The sequence below is a fragment of the Arachis ipaensis genome, chromosome B5 (genome assembly GCF_059453495.1).
Source record: "Arachis ipaensis isolate K30076 ecotype BB chromosome B5, ASM5945349v1, whole genome shotgun sequence".
Classification (NCBI taxonomy): domain Eukaryota; kingdom Viridiplantae; phylum Streptophyta; class Magnoliopsida; order Fabales; family Fabaceae; genus Arachis; species Arachis ipaensis.
This window is the reverse complement of record NC_142440.1, coordinates 89,289,939-89,300,476: the sequence shown is the minus strand read 5'-3', so window position 1 is coordinate 89,300,476 and position 10,538 is coordinate 89,289,939. Positions and strand designations below refer to the sequence as shown.

The following is a 10,538-nucleotide window of genomic DNA, read 5'->3' as shown; positions in this document are numbered from 1 at the left end:
GTGGCCTTGGACAGATCAGAGACTAAGTTTGCTAAATTAAAGGTTTTTTGTTCAGAGTTCTCTGTCTGTTGCTGAGAAGATGATGGAAAAGACTTGCTATTGCTGAGCCTATTTCTTCCACCATTATTAAAGCCTTGTTGAGGCTTTTGTTGATCCTTCCATGAGAAATTTGGATGATTTCTCCATGATGAATTATAGGTGTTTCCATAAGGTTCACCAATGTAATTTACCTCTTCTATTGCAGGGTTATCAGAATCATAAGCTTCTTCTTCAGAAGATGCCTCTTTAGTACTGTTGGATGCATTTTGCCATCGATTCAGACTTTGGGAAATCATTTTGACTTGCTGAGTCAACACTTTGTTCTGAGCCAATATGGCATTCAGAGCATCAAATTCAAGAACTCTTTTCTTCTGAGGCGTCCCATTATTCACGGAATTTCTCTCAGAAGTATACATAAATTGATTATTTGCAACCATGTCAATAAGTTCTTGAGCTTCTGCAGGCGTTTTCTTTAGGTGAATGGATCCACCTACAGAATGGTCCAGTGACATCTTGGAGAACTTAGACAGACCATAATAGAATATATCCATAATGGTCCATTCTGAAAGCATGTCAGGAGGACACCTTTTGGTCATCTGCTTGTATCTTTCCCAAGCTTCATAGGGGGATTCACCATCTTTTTGCTTGAAGGTCTGAACATCCACTCTAAGCTTGCTCAGCTTTTGAGGAGGAAAGAACTTAGCCATGAAGGCCGTGACCAACTTATCCCAAGAGTTCAGGCTATCTTTAGGTTGTGAGTCCAACCATGTTCTAGTTCTGTCTCTTACAGCAAAAGGGAAAAGCATGAACCTGTAGACTTCAGGATCTACCCCATTAGTCTTAACAGTCTCACAGATCTGTAGGAACTCAGTTAAAAACTGAGAGGAATCTTCTGATGGAAATCCATGGAATTTGCAGTTCTGTTGCATTAGAGCAACTAATTGAGGTTTCAGCTCAAAATTGTTTGCTCCAATGGTGGGGATTGAGATGCTTCTTTCATCAAACTTGGATGTAGGTGTAGTATAATCACCAAGCATCCTCCTTACATTATTATTATTTTCGGCTGCCATCTCCTCTTCCTTTTCGAAAATTTCTGTAAGGTTATCTCTGAATTGTTGTATTTTAGCTTATCTTAGCTTCCTCTTCAGAGTCCTTTCAGGTTCTGGATCATCTTCAACAGGAATGCCTTTTTCCTTGTTCCTGCTCATATGAAAGAGAAGAGAACAAGAAAAGAAGAGGAATCCTCTATGTCACAGTAAAGAGGTTCCTTATTGTTAGTAAAAGAAGAAAGGGAATAGGAGTGAAGAAGAATGGATAATCCAAACACAAGGATAAGGATAGGAGCAGAGATATGAGATGAAGAGAAGTGTTAGTAAGTAATTAAATAAATAGAAGAAGATGAGAGAGAGAAATTTTTGAAAATAATTTTTGAAAAGGAGTTGATAATTTTCAAAAATTAAAGGGGAAATAAAATTAAAATTAAAATTTAAAACAATTAATTAATTAAAAAGAATTTTTGAAAAAGAGGGAGGTATTTTCGAAAATTAGAGAGGGAAGAGTAGTTAGGTAGTTTTGAAAAAAGATGAGAAACAAACAAAAAGTCAATTAGTTAGTTAAAAAAGATTTGAAAATCAATTTTGAAAAGATAAGAAGATAAGAAGTTAGAAAAGATATTTTAAAATCAAATTTTTTTTTTGAAAAAGATATGATTTAAAAAGATATGATAGAAAGATATGATTAAAATTAGTTTTAAAAAAGATTTGAATTTTAAAATCAAAATTAATGACTTGACTCACAAGTAATCACAAGATATGATTCTAGAACCTAATGTTTGAATCTTTCTTAACAAGAAAGTAACAAATTTGAAATTTTTGAATCAAAACATTAATTGTTGATAATATTTTCGAAAATTATGAGATAAAATTAAGAAAAAAGATTTTTGAAAAATATTTTTAAAATTTTCAAAAATAAATAAGAAAAATGAAAAAGATTTGATTTTTTGAAAAATATTTTGAAAAGATAAGATTTTTAAATTGAAAATTTGATTTGACTCATAAGAAACAACTAAATTTTAAAAAGTTTTGAAAAAGTCAACTCAAATTTTCGAAAATTTATGAGTGAAAAAGGGAAAGATATTTTTTTTATTTTTGAATTTTTAATGATGAAAGAGAAAAACATCAAAAAGACTCAATGCATGAAAATTTTGGATCAAAACATGTGATGCATGCAAGAACACTATGAATGTCAAGATGAACACTAAGAACACTTTGAATGTCAAGATGAACACCAAGAACTTATTTTTGAAAAATTTTCAAGAAAAGAAAACATGCAAGACACCAAACTTAAAAAATTTTTATTCTTTAGACATTAATAATTCAAGAATGCATATGAAAAACAAGAAAAGACACAAAACAAGAAAATATGAACATCAAACAAGAAGACTGGCCAAGAACGACTTGAAGATCATGAAGAATGCAATGCATGAAATTTTCGAAAATAATTTTTAGAAAATTGAAAAGATGCAATTGACACCAAACTTAAAAGTTGACTCTAGACTCAGGCAAGAAACACAAAAAATATTTTTTTGATTTTATGATTTTGTAAATTTTTTTTCGAATTTTTTCGAAAATAAATTTTGGAAAAACGAAAAAAGAAGAAATTTTCTTTTTTTGTATTATTTTCGAAAATAAGAAATAAAAAGATTCAAAATAAAATAAAATTACCTAATCTGAGCAATAAGATGAACCGTCAGTTGTCCAAACTCGAACAATCCCCGGCAACGGCGCCAAAAACTTGGTGTGCGAAATTGTGATCTAGATGTGAAATTGTTGTTCGAAATTGATTCCCTGGCAATGGCTCCAAAAGCGTGTGCACAATACCATGGTCCAAACATAACTTCACAACTTCGCGCAACTAAGCAGCAAGTGCACTGGGTCGTCCAAGTAATACCTTACGTGAGCAAGGGTCGAATCCCACGTAGATTGTTGGTATGAAGCAAGCTATGGTCATCTTGTAAATCTCAGTCAGGCAGATTAAATTGTTTTAAGGAATTATAGTGGATAGAAATAAATAAAATATAAAATAGGATAGTGGTACTTATGTAATTCATTGGTGAGAATTTCAGATAAGGGTATAGAGACGCTTTCGTCCCTCTGAACCTCTGCTTTCCTACTGTCTTCATCCAATCCTTCCTGCTCCTTTCCATGGCAAGCTGTATGTAGGGCATCACCGTTGTCAATGGCTACTTCCCATCCTCTCTATGAAAATGGTCTGATGCGCTGTCCCTGCATGGCTAATCATCTGGAGGTTCTCGATCATACTGGAATAGGATTCACCCTCCTTTCGCGTCTGTCACTACGCCCAGTACTTGCGAGTTTGAAGTTCGTCACAGCCATCCCTTCCCGGATCCTACTCGGAATACCACAGACAAGGTTTAGAATTTCTGGATCTCAGGAATGGCCATCCATGGGTTCTAACTTATACCACAAAGATTCCAATATCTCAGACTCGGTCCTCTGTATTAGATATCCAAGAGATACTCATTCTAGCTTGTTTACATGTAGAACGGAAGTGTTTGTCAGGCACGCATTCATAGGTGAGAATGATGATGAGCGTCACATAATCATCACATTCATCATGTTCTTGGGTGCGAATGGATATCTTAGAATAGGAATAAGCTTGAATTGAATAGAAAAACCGTAGTACTTTGTATTAATTCATGAGGAACAGCAGAGCTCCACACCTTAATCTATGGAGTGTAGAAACTCTACCGTTTGAAAATACATAAGTGATAATGGTCCAGGAATGGCCGAATGGCCAGCCCCCATGAAATTCTAAGATAGCATAAAACTAATCAAAGATCCCTTTCAACGATAGCATAAAGTCCTATTTATACTAAACTAGTTACTAGGGTTTACAGAAATGAGTAAATAATGCAGAAATCCACTTCCGGGGCCCACCTTGTGTGTGCTTGGGCTGAGCTTGAAGTTTACACATGGAGAGGTCATTCTTGGAGTTGAACGCCAGTTTGTAACGTGTTTCTGGCGTTGAACTCCACTTTGCAACTTGTTTCTGGCGCTGAACGCTAGACTGCAAAATGGAACTGGCGTTCAACGCCAGTTTGCATCGTCTAAACTCAAATAAAGTAGGAACTATTATATATATCTGGAAAGCCCTGGATGTCTACTTTCCAACGCAATTAGAAGCGCGCCATTTGGAGTTCTGTAGCTCCAGAAAATCCATTTTGAGTGCAGGGAGGTCAGAATCCAACAGCATCTGCAGTCCTTCTTCAACCACTGAATCTGATTTTTGCTCAGGTCCCTCAATTTCAGCCAGAAAATACCTGAAATCACAGAAAAACACACAAACTCATAGTAAAGTCCAGAAATGTGATTTTTAATTAAAAACTAATAAAAATATACTAAAAACTAACTAAATCATATTGAAAACTATGTAAAAACAATGCCAAAAAGCGTATAAATTATCCGCTCATCACAACGCCAAACTTAAATTGTTGCTAGTCCCCAAGCAACTGAAATCAAATAGGATAAAAAGAAGAGAATATACTATAAATTACAAACTATCAATGAAACATAGCTCCAATCAGATGAGCGGGACTTGTAGCTTTTTGCCTGTTGAATAGTTTTGGCATCTCACTTTATCCATTGAAGTTCAGAATGATTGGCATCTATAGGAACTCAGAGTTCAGATAGTGTTATTAATTGTCCTAGTTCAGTATGTTGATTCTTGAACACAGCTACTTTATGAGTCTTGGCAGTGGCCCTAAGCACTTTGTTTTCCAGTATTACCACCGGATACATAAATGCCACAGACACATAACTGGGTGAACCTTTTCAGATTGTGACTCAGCTTTGCTAAAGTCCCCAATTAGAGGTGTCCAGGGTTCTTAAGCACACTCTTTTTTTGCTTTGGACCTTGACTTTAACCGCTCAGTCTCAAGTTTTCACTTGACACCTTCACACCACAAGCACATGGTTAGGGACAGCTTAATTTAGCCGCTTAGGCCAGGATTTTATTCCTTTAGGCCCTCCTATCCACTGATGCTCAAAGCCTTAGATCCTTTTTATTTACCCTTGCCTTTTGGTTTTAAAGGCTACTGGCTTTTTGCTCTTTCCTTTTGGTTTTAAGAGCTTTTGTCTTTTTCTGCTTGCTTGTTCTTTTTCTCTTTTTTTTTCGCTATTTTTTTTTCTGCAAGCTTTGTATTCACTGCTTTTTCTTGCTTCAAGAATCATTTTTATGAATTTTCAGATTATCAAATAACATGTCTCCTTGTCATCATTCTTTCAAGAGCCAACATATTTAACATTCTTAAACATCAAATTCAAAAGACATATGCACTGTTCAAGCATTCATTCAGAAAACAAAAAGTATTGTCACCACATAAAAATAATTAAACTAGTTTCAAGGATGAATTCGAAACCATGTACTTCTTGTTCTTTTGTTTTTAAAACATTTTTCATTTAAGAGAGGTGATGGATTCATATTCACTACTTTAAGGCATAGACACTTAGATACTAATGATCATGTAATAAGACACAAACATAAATAAACATTTAACATAAAAGACGAAAAATAGAAAATTTAAGAACAAGGAATGAGTCCACCTTAGTGATGGTGGCGTTTTCTTCTTGAGGAACCAATGATGTCCTTGAGCTCTTCTATGTCTCTTCCTTGTCTTTGTTGCTCCTCCCTCATTTCTTTTTGATCTTCTCTAATTTCATGGAGGATGATGGAGTGCTCTTGATGTTCCACCCTTGGTTGCCCCATGTTGGAACTCAGTTCTCCTAGGGAGGTGTTGATTTGCTCCTAAAAATTCTGTGGAGAAAAGTGCATCCCTTGAGGCATCTCAGGGATTTCTTGGTGATGAGCTTCTTCATGCGTCCCTTGAGATCCATGAATAGGCTCTCTTGTTGGCTCCATCCTTTTCTTAGTGATGGGCTTGTCCTCATCAATGAGGATATCTCCCTCTATGTCAATCCCAGCTGAGTTGCATAGATGGCAAATGAGGTGAGGAAAGGCTAACCTTGCCACAGTGGAGGACTTGTCAGCCACCTTGTAGAGTTCTTGAGGTATAATCTCATGAACTTCCACTTCCTCGCCAATCATGATACTATGGATCATGATGGCCCGGTCTATAGTAACTTCAGACCGGTTGCTAGTGGGAATGATTGAGCGTTGAATGAACTCCAACCATCCTCTAGCTACAGGCTTAAGGTCCAATCTTCTCAGTTGAACCGATTTGCCTTTTGAGTCAATCTTCCATTGAGCTCCTTTCACACATATGTCCATGAGGACTTGGTCCAACCTTTGATCAAAGTTGACTCTTCTTGTGTAGGGACGTGCATTTTCTTCCATCATTGGCAAGTTGAACGCCAGCCTTACATTTTCCGGACTGAAATCTAAGTAGTTCCCCCGAACCATGGTAAGATACTTCTTTCGGTTCGGGTTCTTACTTTGATCATGGTTCCTAGTGATCCATGCATTGGCATAGAATTCTTGAACCATTAGGATTCCGACTTGTTGAATGGGGTTGGTTAGAACTTCCCAACCTCTTCTTTGGATCTCATGTCGAATTTTCGGATACTCATTTTTCTTGAGTTTGAAAGGGACCTCGGGGATCACCTTCTTCTTGGTCACGACATCATAGAAGTGGTCTTGATGGGTTTTGGAGATGAATCTTTCCATCTCCCATAACTCGGAGGTGGAAGCTTTTGTCTTTCCTTTCCCTTTTCTAGAGGTTTCTCCGGTCTTAGGTGCCATCAATGGTAATGGAAAAACAAAAAGCTTATGCTTTTACCACACCAAACTTAGAATATTGCTCGCCCTCGAGAAAGAGAAGAAAGAAAAGAAGAAGAAGAAGAGAAGATATGGAGGAGAGTGGGGGGAGGTGTATTTGGCCAAGGTATAGAAGAGAGGGTTGTGTTGTGTGGAAATGAAGGAGGGATGGAGTGGTTTATATAGTGAGGGGAGAGGGGGTAGGTTCGGCCATTTTGGGTAGGTTTGGGTGGGAAAGTGATTTTGAATTTTGAAGGTAGGTGGGGTTTATGGGGAAGAGTGGATGGATGTGAGTGGTGAAGGGGTAATAGGGAAGAGAGTTTGAGGTGATTGGTGAAGGGTTTTGGGGAAGGGTGCTTATTGGGAAGAGAGGATGAATGTTGAGAAGAGTGAAGAGTATGAGTGGAGGTAGGTGGGGATCCTGTGGGGTCCACAGATGCTGAGATGATCCTGTGGGATCCACAGATCCTGAGGTGTCAAGGAATTGCATCCCTGCACCAATTAGGCATGTAAAACGCCTTTGCATGCAATTCTGGCATTTAAACGCTGAATTGTTGCTTGTTCTGGGCGTTCAACGCCCATATGCAGCATGTTTCTGGCGTTGAACGCCAGTTCTATGCTTGTTTCTGGCGTTTAGCGCCAGCTCTTCTCAGGGTGTATTCCTGGCGTTTAAATGCCAGGATGTTGCTTGTTTCTGGCATTCAACACCAGATCCATGCTCTGTTCTGGCGTTGAACGCCAGCCAGATGCTCCTTACTGGCGTTTAAACGCCAGTAAGTCCTTCCTCCAGGGTGTGATTTTTCTTTTGCTGTTTTTGATTCTGTTTTTAATTTTTGTATTTATTTTGTGACTCCACATAATCATGAACCTAATAAAAGATAAAAGAACAATAAAAATAAAAATAGAATTAGATAAACAAAAATTGGGTTGCCTCCCAACAAGCGCTTCTTTAATGTCAATAGCTTGACAGTGGGCTCTCATGGAGCCACACAGGTGATCAGGTCAATTTTATAGACTCCCAACACCAAACTTAAAGTTTGGATGTGGGGATTCAACACCAAACTTTGAGTTTGGCTGAGGCCTCCCAACACCAAACTAAGAGTTTGATTGTGGGGGCTTTGGTTGACTCTGTACTGAGAGAAGCTTTTCATGCTTCCTCTCCATTGTCACAGAAGGATAGCCTTGGGCCTTAAACACAAGGTAGTCCCCTTCAATTGAAGGACTAATTCTCCTCTGTTAACATCTATCACAGCTCCTGCTGTGGCTAGGAAAGGTCTTCCAAAGATGATGGATTCATCTTTATCCTTCTCAGTGTCTAGGATTATGAAATCAACAGGGATGTAAAGGCCTTTAACCTTTACTAGCATGTCCTCTACTTGTCCATAAGCCTGTTTTCTTGAGTTGTCTGCCATTTTTAATGAGATTCTGGCAGCTTGCACCTCAAAGATTCCCAGTTTCTCCATTACAGAGAGTGACATGAGGTTTATCCCTGACCCAAGGTCACACAGAGCCTTCTCAAAGGTCATGGTACCTATGGTACAAGGTATTAAGCACTTTCTAGGATCCTGTTTCTTCTGAGGCAATGTCAGTTGATCCAGATCACTTGGTTCATTGATGAGCAAGGGAGGTTCATCTTCCCAATTCTCATTACCAAATAATTTGGCATTTAGCTTCATGATTGCACCAAGGTACTTGGCAACTTGCTCTTCAGTAACATCCTCATTCTCTTCAGAAGAAGAATACTCATCAGAGCTCATGAAGGGCATAAGGAAGTTCAATAGAATCTCTATGGTCTCTAGATGAGCCTCAGATTCCTTTGGCTCCTCAAAGGGAAACTCCTTGTTGATCACTGGACGTCCCAGGAGGTCTTCCTCACTGGGATTCACGTCCTCTTCCTCCCCTGTAGGTTCGGCCATGATGGTTATATCAACGGCCTTACACTCTCTCTTTGGATTCTCTTCTGTATTGCTTGGGAGAGTACTAGGAGGTGTTTCAGTGATTTTCTTACTCAGCTGGCCCACTTGTGCCTCCAAATTTCTTATGGAGGACCTTGTTTCACTCATGAAACTTAAAGTGGCCTTGGACAGATCAGAGACTAAGTTTGCTAAATTAGAGGTATTTTGTTCAGAGTTCTCTGTCTGTTGCTGAGAAGATGATGGAAAAGGCTTGCTATTGCTGAGCCTATTCCTTCCACCATTATTAAAGCCTTGTTGAGGCTTTTGTTGATCCGTCCATGAGAAATTTGGATGATTTCTCCATGATGAATTATAGGTGTTTCCATAAGGTTCACCCATGAAGTTTACCTCTACTATTGTAGGGTTATCAGAATCATAAGCTTCTTCTTCAGAAGATGCCTCTTTAGTACTGTTGGATGCATTTTGCCATCGATTCACACTTTGGGAAATCATGTTGACTTGCTGAGTCAACACTTTGTTCTGAGCCAATATGGCATTCAGAGCATCAATTTCAGGAACTCTTTACTTCTGAGGCGTCCCATTATTCACGGAATTTATCTCAGAAGTATACATAAATTGATTATTTGCAACCATGTCAATAAGTTCTTAAGCTTCTGCAGGCGTTTTCTTTAGGTGAATGGATCCACCTACAGAATGGTCCAGTGACATCTTGGAGAACTCAGACAGACCATAATGGTCCATTCTGAAAGCATGTCAGGAGGACACCTTTTGGTCATCTGCTTGTATCTTTCCCAAGCTTCATAGAGGTATTCACCATTTTTTTGCTTGAAGGTCTGAACAACTACTCTAAGCTTGCTCAGCTTTTGAGGAGGAAAGAACTTAGCCGTGAAGGCCGTGACTAGCTTATCCCAAGAGTTCAGGCTATCTTTAGGTTGTGAGTCCAACCATGTTCTAGTTCTGTCTCTTACAGCAAAAGGGAAAAGCATGAGCCTGTAGACTTCAGGATCTACCCCATTAGTCTTAACAGTCTCACAGATCTGCACGAACTCAGTTAAAAACTGATAGGAATCTTCTGATGGAAATCCATGAAATTTGCAGTTCTGTTGCATTAGAGCAACTAATTGAGGTTTCAGCTCAAAATTGTTTGCTCCAATGGTGGGGATTGAGATGCTTCTTCCATCAAACTTGGAAGTAGGTGTAGTATAATCACCAAGCATCCTCCTTGCATTATTATTATTTTCGGCTGCCATCTCCTCTTCCTTTTCGAAAATTTCTCTAAGGTTATCTCTGGATTGTTGTATTTTAGCTTATCTTAGCTTCCTCTTCAGAGTCCTTTCAGGTTCTGGATCAACTTCAACAAGAATGCCTTTTTCCTTGTTCCTGCTCATATAAAAGAGAAGAGAACAAGAAAAGAAGAGGAATCCTCTATGTCACAGTAAAGAGGTTCCTTATTGTTAGTAGAAAAAGAAAGGGAATATGAGTGAAGAAGAATGGATAATCCAAACACAAGGGTAAGGATAGGAGCAGAGATATGAGATGAAGAGAAGTGTTAGTAAGTAATTAAATAAATAGAAGAAGATGAGAGAGAGAAATTTTTGAAAATTATTTTTAAAAAGGAGTTGATGATTTTCGAAAATTAAAGGGGAAATAAAATTAAAATTAAAATTTAAAATAATTAATTAATTAAAAAAAATTTTTGAAAAAGAGGGAGGTATTTTCGAAAATTAGAGAAGGAAGAGTAGTTAGGTGGTTTTGAAAAAGATAAGAAACAAACAAAAAGTCAATTAG

General features: G+C 38.0%; 2 non-coding genes across 2 annotated transcripts; both read left to right on the top strand.

Moving 5' to 3' along the window:
- The first annotated feature begins 605 nt into the window (after positions 1 to 605).
- Positions 606 to 713, top strand: LOC148564903 (small nucleolar RNA R71). Its single transcript, XR_015884906.1, has one exon. It is a non-coding gene; the product is annotated as a small nucleolar RNA R71 (small nucleolar RNA).
- Positions 714 to 9,496: 8,783 nt separating this feature from the next.
- Positions 9,497 to 9,604, top strand: LOC148564902 (small nucleolar RNA R71). Its single transcript, XR_015884808.1, has one exon. It is a non-coding gene; the product is annotated as a small nucleolar RNA R71 (small nucleolar RNA).
- The last annotated feature ends 934 nt before the right edge of the window (positions 9,605 to 10,538 follow it).